This window comes from Syngnathus scovelli, chromosome 8 (genome assembly GCF_024217435.2).
Source record: "Syngnathus scovelli strain Florida chromosome 8, RoL_Ssco_1.2, whole genome shotgun sequence".
NCBI lineage: Eukaryota > Metazoa > Chordata > Actinopteri > Syngnathiformes > Syngnathidae > Syngnathus > Syngnathus scovelli.
The window spans coordinates 6,452,394-6,470,836 of NC_090854.1; the positions used below are offsets into that span (position 1 = coordinate 6,452,394).

An 18,443-nucleotide genomic window follows, 5' to 3' on the forward strand; every position below is an offset into this window, starting at 1 on the left:
AAAAAAACGTATTCCAAATAGTGTGAGAAAACATTGTGATTTCATGTCTCATTATTCCAACACAAAACATAACTCTGCCACCTCATTGCCAATGATGATGACAACACATTACTCTAGAACAGGGGTGTCAAACTCATTTTTTTCACGGGCCACATTGTAGTCATAGCTTCTTTCGGAGGGCCATTATGACTGTCAACCCAAATAAATGTATGAGCACCTCATATTATATACAGTAAAAGCTACAAAACAAACTGACAAATAACCCGTTTTCAAATCAGACTGGTCAAATATTTAAAAAATATATATATTATTAAAAGTGAAGACAATTTGCAATTCTAGTAATTTGCAATTCGGCTTATAGTCAGGTGCGGCTTATATATGATTTTTTTCATGATTTTTGTGATGACTTGATCACTTTTACTCTTTAACATTATATACAGTAAAAGCTACAAAACAAACCGACAAATAACTCGTTTTCAAATCAGACGAGTAAAAACTGGTCAAATATAAAAAAAAAAAAGATATTATTAAAAGTGAAGACAATTTGCAATTCTAGTAATGACACACGAATTTGATGCACAATTTGTCTTCGCGGGCCACATAAAATGATGTGGTGGGCCGTATCTGGCCCCCGGGCCTTGAGTTTGACACCTGTGCTCTAGAATGAGGACTTTTTGTTGTAATTTACAGAGCAGATTAAAGTTACTTTGTACTTATCCAAGTTACAGTATTTGCTTTCTTCTTCTGCCTTGGTTAATCATTGAGTGGGTGGTGGAGCGCTGGGCTTCATAGTTTTCTTTTGTTTTAATGACAGTTTGAAAAACTATTACCATAATTGTGTAAAAGTACATTATTTTGTGTTCATTGAGAAGGTTTCTTTAATCAAAAGAAAACGGACACAGATTAAATACACCCTTTATTTGCAACAATGTAAAGTCGTTCAACACATGTAGCAGTCCTCACAACGGACTACTAAAAGACTCATTCTTAGCTTGTGTCTTGGCTGCCAGAAGGGAAAAGAGAGACAGGAGAGGCTAAAAGTAGGGAGGCAGATAATTACTATGTTTTTTGAATGATTGATGAAACACTACGGTTTCAATCATATCTCTCAAGTTTCATGAAAATTTATTGTGAGGGTGTGAGTGACGAGGCGCATCTAATTTAGGCACGGCTACTGTTCAATGTGGGAATACTACCAATATGCTGTGTTCAGTGCTATAAGTCACACAGAGACAGTGACCTATGTGACAGCTACACTTACTTGTGGGGCCCTATTTCAAGTTTAGCATAGTATTTCCGAAATGGAAACCCCTATCCTTGGCAGACGTCCATGTTATATTCTGAAACGGTCCGTCAGATGGGCTAAGAGGTTAGCTCGCACTTGACCTGGATAGGGACAGACAAAAAAACACTTCTGTCCATCCTCAGTGCATCATTTTTTATTTTTAACTGTCTTGTCCCTTGTCATTCATCCACAAAATGGGTGTCAGAGGCAGATGTTTATATGGACTGTTCCGTCCCTCGGAAAGAATGCTCATCTCTGGTTGCCACACAAGAAACTGTATTGTATTGAGGAGGCACACACACAGCGGTACTTCTACTTACTACCACCTACACTTACGAACTTTTTGACATATGAACAGGAGTCTTTGGAATTTTTTACTTCTGAACCCCCACACAGACACACTCACCCACCCCTGGCTTGTTGCCTTTGCTCTGCCATTCCCTGTTTGTCTTCGCTCGTTAGTCGAGTATGTCTCTTATCGATATGAAACTCAAAATCATGAAGGAGCATGTTGAATGCATGCGTATCGTCAAGCTCACAATGGAGTATGGCCGGTGTTCTGCCAAAGTAGGTATCCCGTTCTGCAGGAGCGCGCACGCATTGGGTAAAAGGCGGAAGCCCTTGCCGTGCGACAGACAGTACCAGCTTGATTTCAACAAAAACATGAAGAACACACTTTTGTGTTCGTCAATTTCAATCTGTAGAAGCTAGGTTCCTTTTCTTTTTTAAGTTCTCACTCGCGCTGTGTGCGAGGTGCAATCAATGACCACTCACACAGTCGGAAAACTAGTTAATTGCACCAAAAAGCAATGACGAGTATGTGAACACATTGCAAGGGGCACGTGGAAGCATATAATAATTTATTAGCCTGACTTTGTCTGTGTCTTCTCGGGGGTATTTTTAGCAAGTGTAGAAAATCAGAACAGGTTCCCCCTTCCCCAAGCAAAGTTAGTTCAAGAATAAAATAACATATATTTTTTGCTATAAAGGTTTGAAAAAGCTGTTGTTTTGGTTTTCTGTGGGTTTTACACAAAGTAATACAACAAATAGTGTGAGTTTTAGGCTCGTCTGGCACGCATTATTTGATTTTACATTGATTCCCATGGGAAACATCTACTTACAAATGTTTCTACTTACAAACCCGATCGCGAAACAAATTAAATTAATAATTCACTGTGTGTGCGCGTGTGTGTGCATGTGTGCGCGTGTGTGCTTTGCGTGTGTGCGTACGTGTGTGTGTGTGTGTCATTAAGCGCTTATTGCTGACGTCCAAACACAGGCAATGTACACAAACCAGACCAAGCCATGAGTCATTCACTCATTCAGATGAAAATTGAAACAATCAATTTCACCCTCTATGTCACAACTTTACTCACCCCTTGACTATCTACCTTTACACACACACACACACACACACACACGCACACACACACACACGTAGTATATATATATATATATATATATATATATATATATATATATATATATATATATATATATATATATATATATATACATACATACGTACGTATATATAGACGTATATATACTTAAATAGGCGGCTCGGTGGTGCACCAGTTTGCAGGGTGCGGGTTCGATTCCACCTCTGGCCCTCCCTGTGTGGAGTTTGCATGTTCTCCCCGTGCTTGCATGGGTTTTCTCCGGGTGCTCCGGTTTCCTCCCACATCCCAAAAACATGCTTTGTAGGCCGATTGAGCACTCCAAATTGCCCATAGGTATGAGTGCGAGTGCGGATGTTTCTTCGTCTCTGTGTGCCCTGCGATTGGCTGGCAACCAGTTCAGGGTGTCCCCCGTCTACTGCCCGATGACAGCTGGGATCGGCTCCAGCACGCACGTGACCCCTGTGAGGACAAGCGGTACAGATAATGGATGGATGGATGGATGGATGGATGGATGGATGGATGGATGGATATATATATATATATATATATATATATCCATCCATTTTCTGAACCGCTTAGTCCCCACGGGGGTCGCGGGCGTGCTGGAGCCTATCCCAGCCGTCATCGGGCAGTAGGCGGGGGACACCCTGAACCGGTTGCCAGCCAATCGCAGGGCACACAGAGACAGATAACCATTCGCACTCACACTCACACCTAGGGACAATTTGGAGTCTTCAATCGGCCTACCAAGCATGTTTTTGGAATGTGGGAGGAAACTGGAGCGCCCGGAGAAAACCCACGCGGGCCCGGGGAGAACATGCAAACTCCACACAGGGAGGGCCGGAGGTGGAATAAAACCCGCACCCTCCTAACTGTGAGGTGGACGTGCTACCCAGTGCGCCACCGAGCCGCCTATATATATATATATATATACATATATGTTTCTGTCTGAGGTCCACGGGTACTCTGTTCCATTAGACTCCTTGTCGCACAGAGAATTACAACTAACTGAACTTTTAATTGTGTTTTGCTATTTTTTAATTTAAAAAAAAGATGTGCTCAGGTCTGATCTCTCTATAAATACTGTTGTTATTTTCAATTTTATTACACATTTCCAATATTTATCTATCTGTATGTCTGTCTATCTCTCTGTCTAATCCTCCATCCACTTCTGCCCGCCTTCCTGGCTCTGCAATATAATTTTTTTTATATATAGTCTGGGATTTCACATGTCAGACGCAGTTGGTTGCAATGAATCTAAAGTTTCCAGCTTTCAACTATTATCAGTCACTATATTTGATTGGCGTTCATAGAAATCAAAGAGTAAGAGCTCTTCTACTGGGCTAAAAGTGAGTCAATAACAAGATGAAAGCACTCTTGGGAAAAAAAACCTGCACTTAGAATGTGACATTTGGAGGTTGCAATTAATATTTCCAGGCCTTTCAAGTGAAATAAAGTGTAGCATCAGGCAGTGACATTTTACAACTTGTATGTAACAATAGGAGACTTCCGAAATTAAAGCAGGTGAGCAATATCCTTTTGTGGGCAAATTTATTTTGTAGCGTTCTCCTGGAGGTAGGAACATGTGACATTTGTCTAATTAGCTTGTGCTTCAGGGGATAAATCAGACCTTTACCATCTTTGGAATGGGCTGCTGTAGTTATTACATTAGTGAAAACAACCATCATTAGGGAATACATTGTTGCATTCTCCACACTCTGTCATTTCATGTTTATTTTTAAGTCGCTCTCTTGCTGCAGAGGACACTGTCGCTGAACATCTCTCAAAGTTCAGAATGAGGGCATTTTAAGATTATCAAGTTGCAACATTTTTCCCAAATGAGGTGTGTAGACAAAGCTGTGTAACTTGTCTAATGGCAAAGCTGCTGTGAAAGAGTGGGCTTTGTCAAAACCAAGTATAAAGTTTTATTTGTACCTTACCAAATGTCATGGGTTCAAAGAATGTAGATCAAATTGTCAAAACAATACAAAAATGCAAGCAAGCACACAAAGACACAGACACACACAAACACACACACACATACACACACACACACACGCACACACATTCAGACATTGTTGTGCTCCACCCACACATTCTTAATAAATATAAAGTGAGACACAATAGGTGCATTTGATTGCCCCCCCCCCAAAAAAAAAAAAAAAAAAACTGTTTTGAAAGCACAATTGAAACATTGTACTGTAGCGTTGAGGTACTGACTAGACTTCCAAGCTTCCACCATAAAACAGATCGTGAGTGGAATAATGATGACCACAAACTGTCTTTAGCAGGTAACCCCTGTTGGAAGTTTTATCTTTTTTTCCAAAAGATAAAAACAGTCATTTCAAAACATCTAACAAAATAAATGTCTTGCTCCCCAGAATTTACCAAAGCCTTCTGGGGATTATAGTTTCTGAGAGACAGACAGTGCATAACCGCTGCACTGTGTTCATGTCCTGTGTGCGGCAATATTGCTCATACGAATATATGCAAAAGTGTCCAATTCATTATGGTGTATGATCAATGCGATAGTCCTTCCTACTGTTGGTTATTGAAAGCCACCATCTTCAAGTGCAGAAAGTGATAGTCATCAAAATCAAAACCCATGCCATGCTTACTTATGGCACATGCAGTGCATACTATAGGTTTACATACTATAGATAGGAAATCAGCAGGAAGGGTGTGTAGTTAACACAGTATTTTCCGGACTATAAGTCGCTCCGGAGTATAAGTCGTACCAGCCATACCGGAATATACGTTGTATTTTTGGGGGACATTTATTTGATAAGATCCAATACCAAGAACAGACATATCATCTTGAAAGGCAATTTAAAATAAAAATAGAATAGGCAACAACAGGCTGAATGGTATGGTATGCTAACGTTACATAAACACATAAACAAGGCACTAAGAACGTGACTGACGTAACATATTAAGAGTTATTCAAATAACTATAGCATAAATAACATGCTAACAATTTTATCGAATCATCCGTGTCACTTCAAATCATTAAATCCAATGAAATCTTCATCCTCTGTGTCACATAAACAACTCCATTAACCCCGGAAGTAGAAGACTCTTCTACGTCGCTTACGTCAGATTCGTCAGTTGCAGTTCCAATTATTCCACAGGTCTAGAGTGCCCTCTTGCAGTTTAGTGTGAAAATAACATGTGAAATGATGTGTTAATAATTTCACACATAAGTCGCTCCTGAGTATAAGTCGCACCCCCGGCCAAACTATGAAAAACAGTGCGACTTATAGTCCGGAAAATACAGTATGTCATGATGTATGAGTGCATATAAATGTTCTGAAGCATGGATGAAGGCAGAGCAATGTGAGTGCAGGTCAGCGTGATTGGTGGTGGTGGTGGTGGAGGGGGGGTAATCATGCTGAAGATTGAAGAACCAAGTGCAGTGACTAACTTTGCTTTCTTTCCAACGACTATGTGTGACTATCTACAACACATAATAGGGATTAACAAAATTTGACAGTGGAATGGGAAGCATACCACGGCAGGTGCGATCCTTGGCACATCCAAATAACCTCTTTTCAGGAGAAAAACGCTGAAACAGCATGTTTTTTGGGGCCATAAAAAGCAAGCCATTTTCAATACTTATTTTCAAAATTGATTAGCAAAAAGTAACGGACCCACATGTGGACGGACCACTAGTATAAATTTGTGGAAAAAATAGTTTGGCCAAATTTGGACATGGGAAGCTTCTGGCAGACAGGGACAATATTTATTCCTATGGTCTTTTCCAATTTTGTCACATTCTTCTGTCGCCCCACCAACATGCGCACGCCCGCGTGCGCCCGCGCACACATGCACGCGCGCGCATACACGCGCGCACACACAGTCCCCACCAACAACTCATCTAAAATGAAGCTATGTGTTTAAAGCAGTCCTTCTCAAATAGTGGGGCGCATGCGGTGCGAAGCCAGCATAAAATGGCAGTTGGTCAAGAATGTTTATAATTTATTTTTTATTTCCAGGCGAAGTGATCTACTTGGAATCTGTTACAGACTAAAAAAAAACAATGTTAGTAATAAAACTATTCTTTGTTGTAAGTTGATCGTTCTTTATTTATTTTTTGTTTTTTTGTTAATAAGGGTACAAGCACGGGGGGGCGTGAAATGTTTTCTTCTCCCTAGGGGGGGTCATCACAAAATAAATGAGAAGCACTGGTTTAAAGGGACACTAAACTGGGCTAAACATCGGCACTAGTGGTGCTATAACTCGAAATTCTCGACACTAGTGCCACGGACGAGGCAGGACAACCATGTGCAACTTGGACTCTTTATTTAGGAAAGGGGAAAAGGAGCCAGCAGAGCAGGTGTGCGAGGCAGACTGACGAGCCGGTCAGCGAGTGTGCGTCGTGGTGGCAGACAGTGGCAAAGCAAGCTCGTGGTCCGGTACAGGCAGAAAGTTGGGCAAAACACAGACCTAAGCGAATCAGGTACACATGCATCTCGCTACACAGTGAGGCAGGTAACCAGGAATCTTGCTACTCAGCGAATCAGGTAAACAGGCATCAGGGACGGGTCGCAGGCGTGCGTGCACCAACGTAAACGAACCGTCCAGGATAGACAGGCGCACGGTATTGTTCATCTAATCAGCGGGTAACACGGAACAGGTGGAGGCGATCAACGCCGACTAGTGCACGCAATTTTGCATTGGTGACGCATGCGCCCGAGGACTAGCTCGTCAAGCAGCCAGCAGGGCGAGAGCGCAGCAGAGACGTGACAACTCGAAGCATCTGATTTAAGGGCTTTTTTGGGATGATATTTTCAACAAATTGAGCCACCCACCTTTGGAGCTCGACTTCCTGTTTTTTTTTTTTTTTTTTTTTTTTCAGCCTGTCCATGTCACTGATGGCAAGCATTGTAATAAGTCGTGTTTCGTGGCTTGCTTTGTTACATTCTGTTGTCACCTACTGTCTGAAATGGTGATTAATGTACATCAATATTATTCTGCACATTCCTACTTTTTCACTGCAACCTGTGAAAATATAGATATTAATAGAATGATTTCATGTTGTTACCAGCCAAATTACGTTCATTCATGCCTGCCTGTGTGTGCGGGTGCGTGTGCGTGTGTGTGTTGGGTGGGTGGGCAGGCGGGCGTGCGTGCGTGTGTGTGTGTGTGTGTGTGTGTGTGTGTGTGTGTGCGCGTGTGTAGGAGAAATAAATCTGGTACCAAGTGCACAAGAGCTGGATGAATTGGAACAAAAAATAACTTTGTCAAAGATACATTGACGATAAAAACAACCATTTTGAAGGAAATCCACAATGCCACAATAAAAATGGTAATGTACAGTCTGAACTGTCCCTGCTCCTCCACAACATTCCTTTGGTGAGCCTACCCTCAAGTCCAGTGTGTCCCATGGACTTTTGCTTGAAGCAATAACTTCTTTTTCTTTTACCACATCACACTTCCCTACCTCACTTGCTGGCCTTTGTATGCTCTCTGTTCCCTCATCTATTGCAATCCCTGTAGGGAAATCGTAGCCAGGCAGGGCCTTATTGAACAGCCACCCCTCATCTTTCTTGTTATCGAGCGGGCTAGCCATCAGCAAGCCTGCCAGCCGCTTCCTTTTTCACCCCATTTGTCTTCATGTTTGGGCAGCTATTCTCAGTTAGTGTGTGGATGTCGAACCACCGATCCAGCACTTTTTCAGACCCTACAGACCGCATACAAACTACACCTAGCTCTGTCAGCATTCATGCATACTGTATTGGGCCTCAAAGATGGCAGTCACAACTCAACATTTCCCTAAGCATTTTTGATATTCAAGCACATAGGAGCATTCTGCTGCGGCTTAACTTAGTAAGTGATGCAACCGCACATAGGGATCTTGTATATAATGTATATAATAGCAATTCACTTCATATAGAGAAGCAAATCATTGCAACAGTGATTGCAGGGCACTTTTCATTTTGAATAGGTTTAAAAAAATAATCCTTACACACTGTATGTTCTGAAACCAAATAAAGCCTTCTTTCAGAAGCATTTCAGTGACTTTAGAAAAAATATCCATCCATCCATTTTCTGAGCCACTGTTCCTCACAAGGGGCGCGGGTGTGCTGGAGCCCATTTCAGTCGCCATTGGGTCTAGGCGGGGAACACCCTGAAGTGGTTGCCAACCAATTGCAGCTAGGGCACACAAAGACCAACCATTCACACTTGCACTCACACCTACAGGCAACTTTTGCTGATCGAATAATCTGGTATATGTGGGAGGAAACCGGAGTACCTAGAGAAAGCCCACTCAGGCACGAGGAGGACATGCAAACTCCACACAGGAAGGCTGAAATCGAACCCTTAACCGCTGCACTGTGAGCCGGACGTGCGAACCAGCCAACCAGCCTTCCGCTCAGGAAGAGGAAAATATATTACTATTATTATTGTCAAATACAACTCATTTTAAATTTTAAAAAAGAAAGTTCTATTTTCAGCCAGTGTACAGTAATTCTCGTTTATCGCGGATAATTGGTTCCAAGACCACCCGCGATAGGTGAAAATCCACGAAGTATTGTCACCCTCTCATTTTTAACATACATATGTACATTTTTTGTGTATCAATAAATGTATATTAAACCATATAAGTGCATATGTTTCTGCAAAGAGCCACATCATGCAAATACAAAATTGAGCTCAAGCGAAGTGAACACGCAGCGTTTGACAAAAATACCGTATTGAACTCAAGCGGACCGAACACGCACAAAAAAAAAAACAACAACCGCAAATGTTGATATGAACGTAAAGGAGCCGCATGAAACCAGGCAAGGAGCCGCATGCGGCTCGCGAGCTGCGGGTTGGCCACCACTGGTATAAACAATACAAATATAAATATGATGTGTGTGTGATGTGATTGTGTGGGCTTTCGCGTGTGTGTGTGTGCTTGCATGTGTGAGTGCATGTGTGCGTGCGTGTGTGCGTGTGTGTGTGTGTGTGTGTGTGTGTGTGTGTGTGTGTGTGTGTGTGTGTGTGTGTGTGTGTGTGTGTGTGTGTGTGAAACATGTAGATGTGACGTTCTGTTGTTCACCTTGGTTAAACAGCGATTTCTAGTGGTCACAAGTTATCGTAGCAGCGCTATGCGCATATCGTACCTCAATTGTTGCCGTAGCTGAACAGCTGAGAACGTATGGAGAAACTGAGAAACTTGTTCTTTATCTTACGGTTAGGAAGACATATGCCTGTAAGTACTTTACGTTTAACTGTTGTATAAGATTACTACTAAAACGTATCTGATGTAAACATAGAAAAATTAGAATTGTATCTTTTGAGTTCATTTGTATATGCTAATTCTCAGCATTCCCTTTGAGTTCGCCATAGGAGTTAGCCATAAGCTAATCGATCCATTTATATACACGGATCCATTTATATACATTTAGTGTGTCGTGTCTGTTAAATGCACTCAGGAATGTTGCTGAGATATACAGTAATCCCTCGTTTATCGCGGATAATTGGTTCCAAAAACCACCCGCAATAAGTGAAATCCGCGAAGTACGGCCACCATCTCATCTGTAATTTTTTTGTATCTGTACATTTTTTGTGTGTCAATAAATGTATATGAAACCATTTAAGTGCATATTTTATTATTAGAACAATCAATAATTGTTTCAAACATGTAAATAATATATTAATAGTATAAATAACATATGGAATAGTTTGTTTAAATATTGAACATATAAATATTATACGTGTGTGCGTGTAACATGTTAACAAGAAGTACTGGGCAGGCTAACGAGTTAGCGGAACGGAAAGATGCTAATTCATGATCGTGCTAACACGCGAAAATTGACCTCTAAAGGAATTTAAAAGAACATTTGGAGCAATACTATATTGTCCTAAAAGTTAGACACATGTGATCGTTCATTTCTCTTTTTAGGAGACCCACATACGTCGTCAACGTCCTGTACCACTGTAACCGACACATGTACACAAACATAAAACAGTAAGTGGTATCGCCTGAAAGCGGCCTTCAAAACAAATCACCATACCTCAAATCAAAGCATGGCTGAATAACATAAATAACATGGAGAATTCTTAACACATACTGTAAATATATGTTTTAGAACAACTTTTATTATTACAAAAATTTTAAAACAAGGAACAAGTGTACATACTGTAAATATGTTTCAAACTATTTTATTATAACAATTTTTCTATAACAAGGTACAACACTGTAAATATGTTTTTAGAACTATTATTATAACAATTTTTTTAATAAAAAGGTACAAGTGTACGCACTGCAATTGTGTGGGCACGTTTGGGCAAGTTTTGTGCCATAATTCCTCAATTTAGAAGTTTTATTTTGAATTTTATTTTTTTTAAATTTGGAAATAAATTCCAGGATGTAGTGAAACCGCGATAAACGAACCGCGATGCTGCGAGGGATTACTGTATTTTGTATGTCTTCTTGCAGTTTTACAGTGTGACTTAAGTAAAGTTTTTGAAGAGGATTTTGACGTCATGCTGCTTTTCTTGGGAAACTTGTTATCTGCCGTGCTTGTAAGGAGCCAGCCACACACATAAGCGGGGGCAGAATAGTGGCTGTAGCTAAAGTATACATACTGTAAATATGTTTTTAGAACTATATTATTATTATAACAACCTTTCTGACACTTATTTTGTGTTTCTAGTTTCAGTTTGTTCTTGGTGGCAAGATATCCAAATAAAACAACAAAACGATCGAAGGACGTCTTGCGTCATCAATTAAGAGTTAGCTCGCTGTCCAGCTTGAACAAAGCTATCGTGTCTTAGCAAGGACAGTACAATGGCAATCCTGGTAAATCGTTTTTCAGGACAGGTAAGGGCTTCTTTTTTAATGTACCTACATGAATGTAAAATGCCGAAGTAGCTACTATTTTGAATTGGAGTTGCAATTATGTTCTGATAAAACAGATGTGTTCGGCCCGCTCTCTCTCTCTCTCGCTCTCTCTCTCTCTCTCTCTCTGCCAAACAATAGCTTAAATTAGAACGCTGTCCGGTGTTTTGCTCTGATGATCAGCTCATAAACTACTGTGGGGTGCTATAGTCAGTGAGGCATGAATGCAACATGATATGCAACAGAGAGAATGACTAGTTGCCGTGCACAAGTCCTCCTGTAACCATCTGTTCTAAAATGTAAAATCACTCTGTGTGAGAGCATACACAATATCCCAGGGGTACGACACATTCAGCAACCTAGGCAGAAATGTGGTTGTTGTTAGCTAAGACTTTATACCATTGCCAATCAATGTTTTTTGTTTGTTTGTTGACAAAAAAAAACAATCTTGTGAAAGTTTTTCACACGGGGCAATCTGGAACATTGGGATGCAGGTGCAGTAAAAATTGGAAATATGCTCATTTATATTAAGATGCAATGAAGTGTTGAATTATGTGGTACTGCAGCACACTCATGATAAATTAATTTGATCATTAAATATGCATATGAATGAAACATTTATCACCCTCAAGTGGACCCACCCGACACATCACAAACGAGTACATGGGTAGATGAATTGTTACCAACAAATTTGTGATACACTTTTTTAAAGTTTGATTTAAACTTTCATCTTTGCTATTAACTTGTCGTCCAGTCTTGGGAGCTATTGATCACAGGTTATAATTTCCTTCTCGCTGTGTGTGGACCATTCTCTACTTTTCATTTATTTTAGGTGATGACTATCCACATTTTTGCTATGTCCCATGATCCTTTGCGTGAAATGTGCGAGGCACTTCTGGTATTGCTAAACCGGCGTTCTATTTCTTTGAGAACTGTTGGTGCGACTCCACTTTGACTACGTGGGAACATCAGTTGTAACTTTTAAGAGAAAATATTTCAATTTCTTTTCTGCAAATCTAGTAGGCTAAGAGGATGATAGAAAGCGGCCAGCGATAAGTTAGTCATGTCTAACTACATTCTAAACTCTGTATCTTCAGATGTCAGGAATTTCAAAGGCTCCGAGCCATATAGATACTGACACAGTAATAAAGTTGGTCTCATGTTGTTAAAAGAAGGTGGAAACTCCTACATAGCTGAATACCGTAATTTCCGGACTACAAACCGCACCGGATTATAAGCCGCACCAGCTAAAATTCAGGGATATTTCATTTTTTTTTCTTATATAAGCCGCACCGGACTATAAGCCGCACGTGCACACGAGTTTTTTTGCAAAGAAAGACAGTACATAGAAAGCCTTTTTAACGTTTTAATAACATACTTGAACATGCCTTCCTAAACATTGCCTGTGATGCAGCAGTAGTACCGCAGCAACGCGGAAGTGTGCACGCGAGTTATTAGCAAAGAAAGACTGGACACAGAAAGTTTTTTTAAAGCTTTAATAACATACCTTAACATTTCTTTCCAAACACTGCCTCTGACGCGACAGTAATACCGCAGCAACACGGAAGTAACACAGCACTAATAGGGTTTGATTAAATAAAACATACCGGTAAAAGTCACTGAGACGCGGCGGTAACACAGCAGCAACCAGCAGCAACACGGTAGCACAGCACTAACAGGGCTGGTTAAAAAAAAAAATACCAGTAAAAGTAAAAAAGAGCCGTCTTCATCTTCCTCCTGTGCACTGAAACCATCGAAGTCTTCCTCCTTAGTGTCCGATTGGAATAGCGTTAGATATCCTTCGCCTCACACTTTCTCAGTCTCTCTTTCGTCGTCGCTTTTATGCATTTCTTCGAGTGTGATGAGGGTCTGTTCATGCTAATCTTATTCATGCACGAAGCGCTAAATTACATTAAACTAGCGAGCAACACGTATAGCTTAAAAGCGGCATCATATGCATTTCCTTTGTCCCCCATAATGACGGTTTGTGTATAAAAGCTTCCTTTCAGTAATGTCTGTCTTGATCTCATTCTGTCTCTTCTTTGTGTGAGTGCGAGTGTGGGTGTGTGCGTGATGCGCGAGACGATCAAAACACAAACAAGCACGTCTTCTTCGGCGCATTATCTCTTCTTCGTCTGTCTCGCTCTTGCTTCCTGCTAGAGCGCCCCCTGGAGGCCGTAAAAATCCATAAATACGCTCCAGAGTAAACACAACACAATGTCATCAACATCGACTGCCTTTAGTTTAAAAGCGGCATCATATGCATTTCTTTTGTCCCCCATAATGACGGTTTGTGTATAAAAGCTTATCTCTTCTTCGCCTGTCTCGCTCTTGCTTCCTGCTAGAGCGCCCCATGGAGGCCGGAGGCCATACAAATCCATAAGTACGCCGCGTCGCTATTTCAGCCTCAGGGTTCAAAGTAACCTTCTGAATAAAATGCATTAAAAGTTCACATTCATTAAAACTTGTTTTTGGTGAGCAAAATGTTACAAGAATTGAATTTAAATGCTGATTGATTGGGCTTTAATACAATGCAGATGGTCCAAACAGCGCCACTGCTTTGTGTAATCTCTGAGTCACATGGCAGAGTAAGAGAAAGGGTTTGTTAGAGATTGGCTCACTCCAACTTATTTTGCAAGAACCACACGGGAGACAAGTAAGTCCTTTTAGACACCTGCAGGTGGAGAGTCCATTCGTCGCTGTGCGTGCAGCGATGTTCGAATGGAGGTCTAAACTCTCCCGACTGCAAGGACATATGTATTAAGAGAAACAGAGTGGGGGGAAGAGTAGGCTGAATAGGAAGCCCTTGTGCTCTAGTCAAAACATATCAGGGGGTGTTTTACGACCTTGTATAGGATGGGACAGCTACCTTATTTATTACCGGTTGCATTCCAACATAATCATACGATAAGGATAATCTGAAAAACCCTAGCAGTTTAGATCACAGGTGTCAAACTCAAGGCCCGGGGGCCAGATACAGCCTGCCACATCATTCTATGTGGCCCGCGAAGACAAATTGTGCATCAAATTCGTGTCATTACTAGAATTGCAAATTGTCTTCACTTTTAATATCTTTTTTTAAAAATATTTGACCAGTTTTTACTCGTCTGATTTGAAAACGAGTCATTTGTCAATTTGTTTTGTAGCTTTTACTGTATATAATAGTGTTAAGAGCAAAAGTGATCAAGCCATCACAAAAATCACGAAAACAATCTTATATAAGCCGCACCTGACTATAAGCCGCAGGGTCCAAAATTTTGGAAAAAAGTCGCGGTTTATAGTCCGGAAATTACGGTTATTTGCTGCTGCTTCTTCTCACGTCTGAAATAGCAGCGGTCATACTGTTACATTGAGTTGCTGCAGCCATTGGTTTGTGGTTTTGTTGAGTGCTGTGAAATCCATGTTGTTGTGGCACGATGAAACAATGGTTAGTATGTCCGCCTCACAGTTCATAGGTGCAAGGTTCGATTCCGACGCCGGCCTTCCTGTGTGGGCGCACGATTACCAACCACATCTCAGTCATGTCCCGGAACTTCCAGAGCCAAAACTCCTTTCCTCCTTCTAATAAACATTTTTTTTTATTAGAAGGAGGAAGGGAGGTTGGTAGGTGGGCTTGGTCGCCCCACTCGTCTGTCGATCATGATAATCCATTTAGGTTGAGCATGGAGTTGGCCGAAGGGGTCCGTTTTCTCCACATACGTCGAAGTCTGTTGACATTTTATTAAATGAGAAGCAATACGCAGATGACAATATCAGACGGATGGAGTTAGTCATTTTGATGCTATATGAATTGGATGGAAGAGAGAATAAAGCATCGACTTATTCTACTACTGTGTCTGGCCATTCTCTTTGACTGTGTAATAAAGCAGTCATAATGGTCAAACAGCCCGACTTCTAACCTCTTTAAATTGTTCACTAGCGCTAAGGTTTACCTTTGTACGTCCCTATACCATCCATTTGAAATACAACTTGAAAATGTATCTATTACAAAAAAATTGGGGTCCATGACCAATCCGCGTTAGACAGAAAGTTGTGTAGGATCGAAGCGAGTAAAATCGAGATTTCGGTGTAATTATCAAGACTGATATGAAATACTTAGATTGAGAAACATTTTTCAGCCATATTGCCCAGCCCTACTAAGCACATTATTTTTAAAAATACATTTATTCTGTATTTACATAGGCCAGCTTATTTGACCTTTTCGGTTTTGACTTTTGTAATACCGTTAAGATAATGTTAAAATAAATTTAAAAAGAATTAAATTACCCAAATTCAACATTTTTTCAGGTGCTTAGTTTTGAATAATTTAAAATAAAATCAATATAAATTGATATCGACCAAGATTATTCTGCGGTTAAGAAGGACTTCAGAACTCAAACAATTTTGACAATTTCAAGTTAAGAGCTCTAAATGATTATTTGATTTTTAAAATTAAATTCATAATTTATTTCTTGTAGAGTAATGGATTAATTTTGACAACTCGTGGGTCTAAAATGCAGACTAGAAGTACTGTACAATTTAATTTCCATCTATCCATTTTCTGTACTGCTTGTGCCCACGGGGGTCATGGGCGTGTTGGAGCCGATTCCAGCTGTCATTGGGCAGTAGGCAGGCGACACCCTGAACTGATTGCCAGCCAATTGTAGGGCACACGGTGATGAACAATCATCCACACTCGCACTCACACCTATGGGCAATTTGGAGTGCTCAATCGGCTTATCAAGCATGTATTTTGGGAAGCGGTAGGAAACCGGAGTGCCCAGAGAAAACCCACGCAGGCACGGGGAAAACATGCAAACTCCACACAGGGAGGGCCAGAGGTGGAATCAAACCCGCACCCTCTAAACTGTGAGGCAGACATGCTAACCAGTGGCCCACCGTGCCGCCTCACAATGTAACTTTTTAAATTAAATTTAAAACTCATTTAACTGAGGTTTAATGAGAAAGACGGAATAAGTAAGTATTTAGAATAGTGCATTAAAAAGCACACATGCACGGACAACCACAATGTCATATCCTCGCACTGCAATGCCCATAAATGCTTGATATTTTGTGAGAAGTGAGAACATGGAGCTTGGCTATTACCGTAGGTGTTGCCAACTATGGAAAGACAGGGTAGAGGTTAAAAACTGTACCTTCAGTGTGGACATGCAAATACTATCGGGAGCCAGGTCTAATGATAATAAAAAATACATTATAACTCACTGACTAAAAGCAAATATGAGTGAAAAACACTGATCACCGCCTTTGGTATAGCATTCTGTGGCCAAGAAGGGTATTCAAGAAAGGAGGTACAGCACACTTCGTGTAAACCTGAGCTCTTAGGTTAGGCTCTTAGGGACCTCTGAAATCGAACACTGTGAATATTTGATTCCACACATCTATCTAACCTGAGGGGTATTACAGAAAGCAGGTTATGTGTAAACACAGAATAGATTCACCCTGAGATGAGGGGGAAAGTGTGAATTAACCCATTCAGAAAGATGGGTAAGAGAAATCCTGAGTTATTCATGATGGTAACTGATCCCAACCTGCTCAATCCAATCCACATTTTAAAAACAATACATTTCCAAAATGTCTTATATGCAAGTCACAAGCAAGTCTTAAGATACTGTGGAAATAAAAAATAAGCAAGTCAGGTCAAGGGAGCATCAAATTTCAAGAAAGGCCTAAGTCAACACGATCTTGCTCATTCACAACAAATGTTGGAGTTAAAATAATGACGGAAATTCATTAATCATAACACTAACTAGTATATTCACACCTTAAAAGGGTAAATAAACAACAACTGAGATTATGACTGACTGAATTTATTGCACTGCATTGTTTTAAAGTTGGATTCAAAACTCAATTCAACTCAACTTTGTTTCTAAGTAAACTATGCCATGCCAAATTTTTGTTCACCATGTATGTGACATAAATGTTTCTACTAGACAGGGAACAAAAAAGTGGAACCTTTTAGGGAAGGATAGTAAACATTAACTGAATAATGTGTTCTTTTTCTATTAGTTAAATATGACTGAATGACTCACTAATGGGCAAATGGAGAATTTAAAGTAATCATCGTGTTTAAGGGAATACAAACATTACATGACAAAACGTTGGTGCACTAACATAATATATAACATACATGTATAACATATAACATATAATATAACAATATAACCCATAGCACAAAGAATGACTATAATTAAATTAGCATCCCTCCTTTGTCTTCTACTACTATTTGATCACTCACTCAGATGGCTCACGCGTAACCACTGTCTCGGGACAAATAACAATTGGCACCTTCATCATTAGTTTAGTGTTTTGCACGCCGTTCAAACCAGAGCAGACAGCTTTACCACAGAGACAAAACAAAGGTTTTACGTTTTAGCGGCATATCAATTAACATGTTCCGTAGCAAGAAAATTATATTCACAAGGAGTGAGGTGCACTTCTGATGCACTTCAATATCATAATGCAGCAGGATTGTACATGCTGCCAGACCACTCGTCATGCCCGCAAACATTTCCTCACACTTCTTCGCTCCACAACTGAAACACGGTGCTTTACTTCTTCTGCACTCAGCACTTGGCATCTTTGTTTTTGACGCATAGGAGCTACTTTAAGCGCACTTCGCTTCACAGGTAGGGGAGCAGTAGGGGGTAACAGTAACAATGGAAAGGAATTGCTCAGAGAGTATTAAACTGTTCCACCTTTTTTTTATTTACGTTTCTTTTTTGTACTTACATGTCAACAATCACAGTTTTTGATTTTACAAAGCCTGTCTTGGTATTGCTACCAAAACTGTGTGTTATCTTACCTGTCTTTGTGGATTTAGTAGTGTTGAATAAAGCATATGTTGCAGTTAGAGTAGATTGGGGTGGATTTAAAAGAGACCCATCCATCTATCCAATAGCTGAACATTTTATCCTCACAA

General features: G+C 40.4%; 1 long non-coding RNA gene across 3 annotated transcripts in view; it reads left to right on the top strand.

The window, feature by feature from the left end:
• Positions 1-9,637: 9,637 nt before the first annotated feature.
• The window catches only part of LOC137840544 (uncharacterized), a 30,237-nt gene continuing 21,431 nt past the window's right edge, over positions 9,638-18,443 (top strand). The window contains exons 1-3 of one of the 3 annotated variants that reach the window (XR_011087274.1): positions 9,638-9,889; positions 10,583-10,648; positions 11,337-11,503. This is a non-coding gene — a long non-coding RNA (uncharacterized lncRNA). The remainder of the gene's footprint in view (positions 9,890-10,582; positions 10,649-11,336; positions 11,504-18,443) is intronic. The other 2 variants (XR_011087276.1, XR_011087275.1) reach the window with 2 other exon arrangements.